A 13783-nucleotide genomic window follows, 5' to 3' on the forward strand; every position below is an offset into this window, starting at 1 on the left:
TTTAGAAAGTAGGTATTTTCTTGCTTAACCATCCAAACCTGCCTCTGCTAGGTTGTGTATTCCTTGTCTGGAGTTTGAGTGACAGGGCTGGGGTATTTCAGGAGACAGGGTGAGGCAGCCCAGTGGTGAATACAGAAATCTGCATCTAGATGGGAGGGAGGAGTTGCACCTGGGACCTGAATAGGGCTGTGCCTTCCCTCCACAATGCTAGCTCCACCTCATGTACTGCGTCTGACGTCTCTGCCCTGCACTCTGAAAGGAAAGAAGGAGTCATGTAAACAAAGTGCTCCAGGACGGATCAGAACTGGTTTGGACTAGGCAAAAGCCTCTCTGCCTTCACAGAACAAATAGAATCTTAGTATAAATATTGAGACCCAAACCCAAGAACTTTAGATCACTTTGGGAAACAAGAAGAAATCTTTGCTGAGGAGTGGAACCAGAAGAAACTGAGCAGAGACTATCCCTAAGCTGAAGTGCGGCTTGGGGGATTGGCCTGCAGTGGTTGCCTGACTGCCAAAGAAAGGAGAAAGAACTTTGTGTGCATTTTCATTCAACTTGTGTAGGGATCTCCAAGGGCTTGGAAAAGAGCTTGCCTCCTGCTGAAGTCTCAGGGACAACAGACTTCAACCACCAGCTCCCCAGAGTTGTTTGGAAGTGCCTGCTGCTGTTTTGGGCCGTCTGAGGGACTGCGAGTCGCAAGAAGCTGGAAGCGCGACTCAAGGAGAAGAAGCGTGTCGCTGCCATCGCATCACTGAACAAGGGTGTCGCCGCTGTAGCTGTCGCATTGCACCGCACCATGAGAAGCATCCCGCAACACCAAAGAAGCATGTCGCAGCCGCTGCCGTCGCATCACTGAACAAGGGTGTCGCCGCTGTAGCTGTCGCATTGCACCGCATCACGAGAAGAGTCTCGCATCGAGGAAGAAGCGTGTCGCCGTCACAGCCGCTGCCGTCGCATTGTGGATGTCGCCGCTGTAGCTGTCGCATTGCACTGCATCAATAAAATTGCCTCGCATCCACGGAGAAGCGTGCCGCCGTCGGAGCTGCTGTCGTTGCATCACTGAACAAGGGTGTCGCCGCTGCAACTGTCACATCGAGCGGAAGCGTCTCGCATCGTTGGAGAAGAGTGTCGCCGCCAAAGCAGCTGTCGTTTCATCACTGGACAAGGGTGTCGCCGCTGCAGCTGACGCATCGAGTCGAGTCTTCTCGCAACATCGGAGAAGCGTGCCGCATCAGGAAGATCTTCACGTCTTTATTTCTTTGCACCAAACTTTCATCGCATCACCATCATTGCAATACTTTCGTTGCCCTGCGTGTCGCATCTAAAGGTACAGTGACTTAAAGTGATGCATTTAAGATCTAAAAGAGAACTAATCTAAAACTACCATTTTAAGTAACAGTAGTGTGGATTTTTGTCATTTATGGTCTTGTGTTAAATCTATACAAAGAATACTTATTTTTTATATAAACCTTGTGTGGTGTCCAGCTGTAGTGTTGTCACTTGGTTACTGTATGTGTTCCCAACTGCTTTACACACTGCCTCTGAGATAAGCCTGTCTGCTCATGCCAAGCTACCAAGGGGGTGAGCAGGGGTTATTTTAAAAGTATACCCCCTTACCCTGACTAGAGGCAAGGGTCTCAATTTGTCACAAGTACCTACCTGTGCCAGCTAGAGACCCCCAAATCTAACACGGCTCTGAAGTTGTTGTAGGCTTCTATGGATTTGGAGTTCCTCCATGTCTTTTTGAGGTTCGAAGTTCGGTGGTAAACCATCTGGCTTTCTTGGCGCCTGTGTTGTTTTTCTTCTTGAGGGGGGCTATGGTGTTGGCGCTGTCGGAGATCCATCTGTGCAGGATTCGGGCTGCGGTGTTGGGGTCATTGTCTTGTGCGATGGTTTGGGTGGAGTTGCGGAGTGAGGTGGTGAGCTGGTCGTTGGTGATTTTGGCCCAGTTTCTTCGTTGGAGCGGGTGCTGGGGTCTGTGGATGGTGGGTGTTCAGAAGAAGAAGTGGACACATAGATGGTCTGTCCATGGGAGTTCGGTGGTGTGGCTGAAAGTGATGGAGTTTCCTTTTGTGAAGAGGGGGTCGAGGGTGTGTCCTGCTGAGTGTGTTGGTTTGGTCATGATCTGGCAGAGTTATTGTTATTGTTAAATTATATTTATAGAGCGCCAATCACCGGAAGGGCTCTAAGCGCTATAACATGAATCAGAGGTCCAGAATTCTATCATGCAACTGTACTACACACATAGTGAGCTGACTTAACCAAATGCCTCTTTAAGCAGAAGGGTTTTAAGCCTCTTCCGGAATGGTAGTAGCCTGGCTTCCTTGCGCGTACCGTCCGGTAGTTTGTTCCAGATCTGGGGAAAAGTCATTAAAAATGCCCGGCCCCCTAGAGTCCTTCTGTTAAAATGTGGGCATGACAAAAAGCAAGACTCTGATGACCGAAGGCAACGTCCAGGGACATAGGGCCTCAGGCGGTCTTAATTGTATTTAGGTGCCTCTCAATACAGAGTCCAATGTTGTGGAGGTTGTCCAGGAGAGATGTGGTGTTGGTGTCTAGTTGGTTATCGAGGTGGAAGTTGAGGTCTCCCAGCAAGGTGTAGCTGGTGGATACGATAGCTTGCGGCGAGATGATGTCCGTGATGGAGTTGGTGAATGGTCCGCGGGGTCAGGGGGGTTGGTAGATGAGGGTTCCTTAGTGGGTGGTGGTGGGGCTCGCCTTTTTGAAGTGTAAGTGTTCCATCAGTTCTGTGGGCTCGTCGAGGAGTGTGCTCAGCTGGAGGGTGGACTTGTGGATGATGGCGACGCCTCCTCCAGGGCAGCTGGGGCGGTCCTTCTGGGAGATCTTGTATCCTTGGGGAATGGCGATGGCACTGTCCGGTCCCGAGGTGGTGTTGGTGCAGGTTTCGGTGAAGAATGTGACGTCCGGGGTGGTGTTGTCGAGGAGGTCCCAGATTTCGGTGGCATGTTTGTGGAGGGATCGTATGTTGAGGAGGATGCATTGCAGGGTCATCGGTGCGGTTGTGTTCTTGCCAGCGGATCTTGTGATGGATCCGTGATCTTGTCAGTGCTGCAGGTGTGCCGGCAGCGTTGACAGCTGAAATGTCTGTGGGTGTCGGCTGGTGAGGCTACCTTGCAGTTGTTGTTGCGACCTGGGTTGAGTGTGTGGAGTGCCGCTGAGTTGGCGGTTCGGAGGTCTAGGGTTCCTGGCGCTGGTCGCGTTTGAGTCGCGGATGGGTGCTGACGGGCGCTGACAGGCTTGCCTTTGGCGCTCCAGTGGTGCGCCCACTGCGCAAGGCCGCCATTAAGTAGGGGTCGGGGAGGGCTGGACAGCTGGGAGTGCAGGGTCTCAAGAGGGCCTCACTTAATGGTGGAGCTGCTAGGGTGGGAGAGCAGTTTCACTGACAGTGAGTCAGTGGTCTTGCTTGCCTTTCCCCGCAGCGGCCAGCATTAAGTAGGGGTCGGGAGGGCTGGACAGCTGGGAGGTGGGAGTGAGGAGGGGAACTAGCTTGGGCTAGTAGCGCTGGGGGTAAGGGCCATGGAGGCAGCAACAGCGGGAAAAACGGGGGAAAGCAAGCAAAAAAGAAGAGGGAGCATGAAAGTAAAAAGGGTGAAAAGAATAAAGGGTGAAACGGATCAGCAAGCAGAAGAAAAGTGATGCAAAGAGTGAAAAAAGTTAAAGGGTGAAACAGAGCAGAAAGCAGGAGAAAAGTGATACAAAGAGTGAAAATGTTAAAGGGCGAAACGGAGAAGAAAGCAGGAGAAAAGTGATACAAAGAGTGAAAAAAATTAAAGGTAAAGGGTGAAACGAAGCAGAAAGGAGAGGATGAAGGGGGCAGAAAGTGGGGCAAGAGAAGGAGTCAGAGGTCCACTGGACCACCAGGGATGAGGCGCAGGTATAACATGCAGGTGGAGGAGGGCCTCAAACACCAAACACTACGGGAGTGCAAGGGCTCAAGAGGGCCTCACATAATGGTAGAGCTGCAAGGGTGGGAGAGCAGTTTCACTAACAGTGAAGGAGGAGGTGGCTGCGTGGTGGGGTGAAGTTGCATAGAACTGTGGGACGCCTTTCACAGGTTCAATTATTGGAGTTAGGGACAGAGTCCATGGGGACTTCTGACTTGCAATGAGGAAGAGAGCATCTTAGAATGAGCTCTGTAGCTTTATTCTACTTGACCCATTCAATGTGAATGGTCTTCCCAGGAAGCCTTCATGTGCTGACACCATTATAAAACTGCTAAGTAGGGATGTCACGTTAGCTGTAGAGTAGGGGCAGATTAATGCTATTCACTCACGAACCTCGAATGACGGGGACTCAATATCGGAGCAGTCATGATTTGTGTCCTGTTTCTGGGATTTATTTTTGTGTATGCTGCACTGTCTTAACTTCATCCGTAGGTTTGGCTTTGTATTAGTTCCAGTGTATTTTTACACCCTTGTCTTGAGGTATTTGTATGTCCAATTGTTCATAACTTTGTAATAAATCTAATAAACTTTGAATCTGGAGTCTGTGATTCCTCTGTGTAATGGTTCATTGGATTGGGAATGTATAATTGGCTAATATTCTCTTCTCCCCTCCACACTTACAAGCAGACATAAAGAGACATCGGCCAGGGGTTCCAGAGTAAATCTAGAACGTGGAACCCGGCTCCTTCAGTTGGTAGCAGTGTAGGAGGGTTGTCTCTTGAAGTGAGGGGAGAATGTAGAAAACTCTAGAAAAGATTTAGACTCACAGAGCCCCAAAATACAGCCCAATGTTTAAGAGCGGAGAATGACGGATTTTGGCGGAGACCGACGGAGACTGATGGTGCGGCGAGAACACCGGGGGGCTGAGGAGTGAGTATGAATAGGGACACATTGTGTGTTAGATTGCGAAGTGTGATGTCTTGCATAGTTGAAATGAGAGTCCAGTAAATGTGGTTTTCAGAACAGACGCGGTTCAAGAGTTTAGTTTCTGTTTTGGTTATTGGGCTAAAGAGTGGCCTAAGATTCCTGGATATATTTGTGATGTAGAAAACACCGATTTGTTGTAATTGTCTGACCTTTGGATTGTAGGGTCATCGTGAAACGCTATCAGCAACCCACCTGAGACAGGAAACTTTGTGTGAGTGGACTTTTTAGGATTGTGTGGAAAGCCTTATGTACAGGAGTGGACTATATCGATTCAAACAACCTGGGCAGGTCGAGGGTCGTTGTACTGGAATGTTCTTTGGTGATTGAATTCTATTGATCTTTTAGAATCATGCTTTGTTCATGGTGAGAGTGAATTTGTAAGGTGAGATTGTGAAGGAGGGTGAATCGCTGTGAGGAGGAAAGGGTGACGTCAGGGTGTGCTGCGCTGCGATAGGTCAGTTGGTATAACACCACACTGGGATTGATTGGTGGTCATCAGGAACTGAAGTGAGGAACTCTTGTCAGTCGAAAAGAAAATTTGATTTAATCATGCAATGTTTTAAGATATTACGTGATATCTGCAGGGGAGACAGGGGAGTGGTAACTCAAGTAGGTGAGGAAGTACCGGCTGAGGATACTCCAGCACACTACATGGCAACGAACATAGGACTCCATACCATAGTTTGGCTTCAAAATTGGCACAAGATCACGGAAAAAGAGAGAGATTTGGCTTTTCCATGTGATGGCTCATTTCGATTAGAGGTATTGTATCAGTTGAGAGGAGTGATGTCCTCATTACAGCCTTCCCCTAGACCAACACAGTTCATGGCATTGGATGCTTGGATGTGAGCAGCTCAGGCAAAGAACAGGGAAAGATGTCAGAGGGAGATGAGAAAGGCAATGAAAGCATTTCAGGATGCGTGATGGGATGCACAGTTGAATAGGTGGAGAGTAGATACCATTTAGGGAGAGAGATTGTATCCATTGTTAGAGAAAGAGTGAGACACATGGAGTAGGAGTGGAGATGGAGATCATGGGAGTGACACAGATGACAGCTTTTTAGGCAGGCTACTAAGTAGCACAGTGTTCTCCACCATAGAATCCACATTCAGAGGAAGGCGAGAACTGGCATATGCAGCTAGTATGGAAAGAATGATAATGCCACAGACAGGCCATAGTGTTGGAGTAGTGGGAAAGATTTCAACTGGAGCAGAAGGGACAGGGATTCCAGTACTTGGAGGTGCAGAGTCAAGCTCAGTCAATGCTGCTATACGGTTACCAGAAGCCCTTACGGGACCGGTCACCATTAGACTTGAGTCTCTGTGTATGACCTGAGTTTGGGGGAAAACGCTACTCAACAACGGTCAGGATTGGGAGAAAGGGTCAACCCAGGAGGGAATGTGACGGTGGATGAAAGCAGTCAAATTTTGGTGCCCGTTGAAGCTAGTACCCCATTGCCAACAACTTCAGACCCTTCGAGGGTGCCTGTAAGGTCTAGTATGATACGATCAGTGTCATTGGCAAGTCCGAATTCAGATTTGAGGACGTGGGAAGCTGCAATTAGAGGATCCATGGGAAGGATAGACGTAGATTGGGTAGCCTCTGGAGATCAGCATGTCAAAAAACCGGCAGAGGAATCAGAGTACTGAAAAGGAAGGGCAGAGTAATGTGTCAAGTCAGGGAACGATCAAAGCTGCGGTAAAGGCTAAATTTCTAGATGAAGTGAGATTGAAGATAGAAGTGGATGAGATAATCAGTGGGAGCTTGCCTTTGGAGAGGATAGACCTTTACGGACAAGACGAGTTGTTTGTGGCGGAGGATGTCACTCGTAAGGCAAGGCAAGCACATGAGAAATTGACAGAAGTGGCTCAAAATATGATGTAGATCTGTCCAAAACGAGGATGTTACAGGGAAATCACAGGTTAAATTATAGTGGCCGCAGGGATGTGCATAGGGAGCATGCTCAGGAAATCGGAGGAAAAATGGTCAAAGAAAAAGAATGTGAGAAAGGTGATGGGAGGGGGCATACCAGGAGTTAAGATTTACCCGTTTCAAGAGGTACCAAGCGGAGGGTATGTGCATGTACCATGGAGCAGGGGGGATTTGGCAGCATTTACAAACAACTGTCCTCAGCTGAGGGAGAAACCTGCTGAATAGTATAATCAAGTTGATCGCTTTGTGAAGCTTTTGAATTTGTTGTGGATTGATTTGAACACATTGTTTAATATTGTGGTTCCTACTGATTTATGGTCTGCTTGTAAAGTTGCAGTAGATTGGCCTGTACTGACCCAGACAGAGATCCCATAACACATGGTCCTTCACCTTTGGTTATGAAAATGTTTGAACAGGTAATTACATCATTACAGTCTAAGATTGCCCCACAAGATATCGATTGGGTTTAGATAGATCGAACAACCCAAGACCGTAAGGAATCAGTACATGAACTATGAACAGCTTTTGCAAGCCTTCAAGCAGTACAGTGTGTTTGATTGGATACTTTGGATTTAAAAGAGGACTTAGACCAGAGATTATAGTCATGATTCAGCAACATTTGATCTGCTGGCAGAATAAGTCCATGGATGAGATCCTACGGTATGCCAGATAGTGTAGTCATGAATTGTATTCCAAGCACAGGAAAATGAAGGACAAGCTAATGTTGGTCCTAATGAGAAATACGAATAGAATAGAGCAGACACAGACGAATGGAGGAACTTTAGGTCCGAATCAAACCACACAGGGCAGGGAAAAGGGAAAGGAACAGATCCCAAGTCAGGAGTGGGTATTGGTACGTTAAAGAAAACCACTGCTTGTCAGTATTGTCACAAAATCGTGCATTGAAAACGTGAGTGTCGAGCAAATACAGCAAATCAGTTTCAGGATGAGGAGATTATACAAGTGTCTGATGTCATGAATACTGTGACCAGATTTAGATCAATAAATGGGGGGGGGGTCTGAATCAGTTAGTTTAAGTATCTCAACATCCGAGAATTTCACATCATCAAATAACCTTTATGGAGACCCTGGACGGATTCAATCCAGACCTGTTACAATGACGGTGCCTGAGGGGAGAGGAAGACTGTACCCTAGAGCAATCTTGGCGGTAGGCCAGAGTGGACCGTATTTGGAGGCAGATGTAGACGATCATCCCATTACATTCTTGACTGATACTGGTGCTACCCGTTCTACTGTGAGATCTGCAGTAGTCGCAAACCTACCCCTCTCGGGACAATCGATCCAAGTTGCAGAAGTTGCTAATAGGAGAATGACAAACCTGTTAACAGACAAAGTAAAAGTGTGAATAGGAACATTCCAGGATAGACACCAGTTCGTGGTGTGATATTCAAGACCAGTCCATTTGTTGGGACATGACCTTTTGTGTAAGTTGAATTATACCATCTATTACACGCCCAAGGGAGTAGAATTGCAGACAAATGATGATGACATTGTATTCAAATTGGCAAACCAGAATCATTGTGTAGATATGTTTCCGTGCTAACAGTGAATGACATGCCATGTGATTTGAGAGACACAGTCTCTCCGGTGGAGTGGGACTTTACAGGAGAAGAGATAGGACTGATTCGAGGGGTGGAGCCAGTTCGTAAACAGATTAAATCAAATGCTGAGTTTCCAAGAACACCTCAGTACAACCTGACTCCAGAAACGGTGGCAAGTATTACAGCTGTAATTGAGTATGATTGTGTAGGGCATCCTATAGGAGATCATAGAAAGTCGTGCAATTCACCTATAATGGCGTTGCAGAAACCGAGCAGTAAGTATTGCATTGTCCAGGACCTGAAAAGGGTCAATGCGATTGTGATTCCATCTTGTCTTGTTGTACCAAATCCATCTGTGATCCTATTCTAAATTCCTTGTGAAGCTGAATGGTTTACTGTGATTGACTTGTTTCAAGCATTCTTTTTGATACCCCAACATGAGGAAAGCGAATTTTTATTCACTTTCCGGCTGGATAACTGTGTTTTAACATGGTGTCATATCCCACAAGGGTATACTGAGAGTCCATCTATCTTTAGCCAGATCTTGAAAAAGAACCTTGAGAGCTAAGTGTTGCTGCTAAGCTCAGTGCTGGTGTAATATATTGACAACCTCCTAATCGCTTCAGAGACCGAGGAGGCTTGTAGGGATGACATAATTCCTTAACTAAATCAGCTGGCAGAAAATGGACAAAAGGTGTCCCTGAACAAACTTCAGTACTGCTTGCCTGAAGTTCAGTATTTGGGCCATCGTATTGAGACAGGCAAGAGAAAGGTGTCACCATACCACATTGAGGCGATCATGAAAATGAATCCACCTACCACACTAAAGAAAGTCAGAATGTTTCTGCGATTGGTTGGTTACTGCCAACAATGGATTCCCAACTTCTCATTGAAGGCGAAGCCCTTACAGAGATTGACGCGCAAGGACGTGATCCGTTACCATGGTTGCCTTCTTGGAGCTGAGAGAAAGCCATGCTCAGGCTCTGGGAATGCCTGATTACAACAAAGCATTCTCATTGTTCTGTTGTAAGAGGGAGGGTTGTGCTCTATCTGTACTCACCCAGGTACATGGGGGTGTCCGTAGACCAGTAGCCTACTTCTCTGCTACATTAGATCCTATAGCTTCAGCGTTGCCCGAATGTCTCAGATCCGTTGCTGCAACACGTGTCAGCATAGAAAGATGCGAAAGTATTGTGATGGTTCATCCTCTTACTGTTTATGTTCCACACTCAGTTAAGCTCCTGATGACGAGAACCAAAACACACACCTGACTAACAACAGGCTTACTTGGTATGAACAGATCTTATTGGCCTCTGAGAATATAACATTGAAAATACGTTCTGTGTTAAATCCTGCTATCTTGATGCCAGTTACAAATGTTGAAGGAGAAGATTGTGAGGACCATGACTGTCTGGATGTGGCTGAACTCTGTACCAGACTGACACCCAACTTTGTTGATGAACCTCTACCTGAATCAGATCAAGTTCTTTTTGTTGATGGTTCAAGCTTAAGAGACAATGAGGGTTACTTGAGAGCAGCCTTTGCTGTTTGTACCATTTCTGGAGTTGTGGAAGCTGCTTGTTGACAGGGAGTACACTCTGCACAAATAGCTGAAATCATTGCTCTGACCTGTGCATGCCTTGTTTCTGATCAAATCCGAGTCACCATCTATACCGATAGCCAATACGGTTTCGGTGTGGTTCATGTCTTTGGACAGCTATGGTCACAGAGGGGGTTCTTAACGTCATCAGGCTCTCCTATCAGAAATGGGGAATATGTGAGATGACTGTTGGAAGCCTTACAGCGACCAAAGGAAGTGGCTGTTGTGAAGTGCGCTGCCCATGGGAAGAGGGAGGATTTTGTGACCGTGGGGAATAGGTATGCTGACGAAGTCACCCGCTTTTGTGCTATTCATCCTTGCATTTTTTTTTTTTTTTAAAAACCCCTTTATTTATGTAAGTCTGGAACACAGCTATTCAGCCGACATCCCGGAGGTTCGGCAGCCAATTAAGTACAACACATGGAAGTGTCCACAGCTCTGGTACAGGATAAAACAAAGGTTCCTTTTTTAGAACAACCTAAAATAAATAACACAAGCAAGGCATTATACACAATAAACTCGTGCCAGTTCCCGATGGGGGCGCGGCCCCATTCCCAAAGACAGAACAAAGCCACCGGTCGGGTGGATGAGGGAGAAGCAGAGGCGCTAACAATCTAGCATAGTATCCTCATAAAAACCCCAGTTTGAAGTGAAGCTAGGGGGAAAGTTGCTCCTCTAACGGTTCAGTGGCCGGGGGCAGACATATATCACCCCTATACTGATTCCATCGCCCCCATATCTTATGCCATTTCTTAGGCCGCCCCCGGGCACTATACACCGTCTTCTCCCTAAACATGCTCCAGTCCATATTTTCCATCCATGCTTCCATGGCGGGAGGTCTCTGAGAACCCCACAGTCGCGCAATATCACGCTTCGCCACCATATTTCCTAGGGTCACCCATTGAGTCTGCGCCGCATCATAGTCAGTAGGACCCCAGACATTCAAAAGACAGCGCCGTGCCTCTGGCAGCAGTGTAATGCCTGTGACCTCCTGCATTACAACATGAATTCGCTTCCAGAACTCCGTGATCACCCCACATTCCCATATGATATGTAGGAAGGTGCCCACCATCCCAGAGCCCCTCTTACATAAGCCATCCTCGGAGAAACCCATATGAATCAGTCGGGGCCCCGTGACATAGACTCTATGAAGTATCTTAAGCTGTACCAGCCTTAGCCGTGCCGGCATCGCGACCTCCTTAGGAGAGGAGATGGCATACTGCCAGTCCTCATCATCCAGTTCAAGGCCGTCCCTAGTCCACTGATCACGCACCCCGAGGAGGAGGTCAGTCCGGACATTAACAAGCTTCTTGTAGATTAAGGAGATTGTACTCTCCGGCATATGGCCATCTAGGATCCGATCCTCCAAGGGAGATGACTCAGGCACAGTCTCCCCCTCGACAAGGACGGACCGCAGAGCGTGGCGCACCTGTGCATACCGGAAATATTCCGTACCCTCCAGAGCGTACTCCGTCCGTAGCTCATCAAACGATTTCACTCGTCCCTTAACCAGCAGGTCCCCCACTCTGGATATCCCGATCAGGTCCCATTTCTCGAACCCCTTCGTGTGCCAAAGTTTCCCCAACACATCTGAGTCAAACAGCGGAGTAGCGCGGGTAAGCCTATCTTTCCAACCCAACGAGTTCGTAACAGCCTTCCACACGTGCACCGCCGTCTTGGTCGGCCCCGTGAGGGACCCATCCATTGACCTGGAGTAGAGTGCTCTAAAGTAATTACCCCCGCGCAGCAACCACCGATCCATAGCAAAGCCGGGGCTCAGCGCCGGTCCGTAGACGCCGTGGTTGATCGCACTCAACTGGGTGGCCCAATAGTATCTTCTAATGTCAGGAAGCGCGATACCCCCATCGTACCACGGAAGGGTCAGCTTTGCAATAGCTTTACGCGGTCGGCCATCCCACAGCAGCGAGCGCTGGAGGCTCTCGACCTCCCGAAAATAGCTGGCCGGGACCAGCTCCAGGGTATTCTGCAGGGCATAGAGAAAGCGGGGAAGAGACATCATTTTGAACAGCGCGGCCCGGCCTAGGAGGGAAAGCGGCAACCGCCGCCAACCCGCCACATCCCGCCGCAGGCGCGTCAATGGAGGGAGCAGGTTTCTCTCATACCGAACAATTTAATCGGTGGAGATATAGATCCCTAGATACAAAAAGCCATCCCGGGCCATCCTTGCATTTTTAATGGGGATTATTCAGCTGAGAACACAGGGAGAACCGAGCTCAGCATGATGTTAGTCATAGCAGATTCCTGGGATGAGGTCAAGCGTCTGCAGGGAGAAATGTCACACCAAGAGGAAGCTGGTTGGATCAAAGCAGGTTGTGAGAAGAGAGATGATGGCATTTGGGTCTCAACCGATGGAAGAGCAGTGTTGCCTGATTGTTTACTGAGCCCTATGACAAAACAGATTCATGGAGCAGTTCACATTGGGAGAGATGCAATGATGCAAGTGTTCAGACAAATGTGGTTTAACCCGAGGTTTCGTGTGTTTGCTGAAGCAGTGTGCCACTGATGTGTTGCGGGTCAAAAGATGAATGCTGGAAAGAAAACTGTGGTTGCTTTGAGTCACATTTGGAAGTCAGGGTCTTTTCGACAGAATTCAACTTGACTTCATTGAGATGCCTAGGTGCATTTTGTTGAGGTACATCCTAGTTGTGATGTGTGTCTTTTCACAGTGGGTGGAAGCATATCCGACCAGAAGGTGTGATAGCCTTACAGTAGCCAAGTTGTTACTTACAGAGTTGATTCCGCGTTTCGGATTTCCAACTTCATTGGAGTCGGATAGAGGAACTCACTTCCACAGTGAGATCTTGAAACTGCTGTGTACTGCCTTGAAAGTTGATCAGAGATTGCACTGTAGCTACAGGCCAGTGGCATCCAGAATTGTGAAACAAGTCAATGTGACTTTGAAAATGAGTGTGGCTAAAGTGTGCTCTTCGACGTTGCTGAACTGGCCTGATGCATTACCCTTGGTGCTGATGAGTTTGCGTAGCATTCCAGATAGGAGAACTGGATAATATCTCCATGAAGTTTTGATGGGGAGGGCAAATTGCTTGCATGCGGTGCCATCTACAGTATTGATAAACATCACTGATGGTTTGATCCTTAATTATTGTAAAGGACTGGCTGACGTGGTCTGTTCTGTTTCTCACCAGGTTGAAGCTGTGACTGCTCCGACCTCGAAAGACCTCTGCCATTACCTGTCTCAGGGCACTGGGTCCTACTCCCGAAACACGCGAGGAAGAACTTGATGCATGCTGGTGAGGTCTGTAGCATGTGATTTTGGTAACGAATACTGTTGTGTAGTGTGGAGGCTTGCCGAATTGAATTCAAGCCTCCCATACCCGCAGAGTTTCAGGACCCTCAGAAGAAACAGCTCCTCTCCCTGAAGAAAATCTAGCCGTGGCTGCAAGGCAACTGGATAGAGCAAGCAAAGCTATGGGGGTTCCTGAAGAGGCAGGTTACCCACGAGGTCGAGCTGAGGGGGTCACGCTGCAAAAGGCCCAGGTGCAGACTCTGAGATAGATGGTAACGTTGCGAGTGCTATAGAGTCAGGCTCAGCTTAAGAAACTGGTGTGGAAAGTGGGTGAGTGCTGCGAAAGAGAAACAAAGTCGCAAGGGAATCATGGCCTGTGAGACAGAGGAGGCAGAATTTGAGATGTGCACCTGAAAGAAAAAAATCTTGCTCCCATATCTGAAACGTCTGAATCAGAGCAAAGTGACATAGAACAAGCACAGGGGAACATGAGGAGGTCAAGGAGAGCGAGAGCACTGTGCAGGAGATA

Source organism: Triturus cristatus, chromosome 6, assembly GCF_964204655.1.
Source record: "Triturus cristatus chromosome 6, aTriCri1.1, whole genome shotgun sequence".
Classification (NCBI taxonomy): domain Eukaryota; kingdom Metazoa; phylum Chordata; class Amphibia; order Caudata; family Salamandridae; genus Triturus; species Triturus cristatus.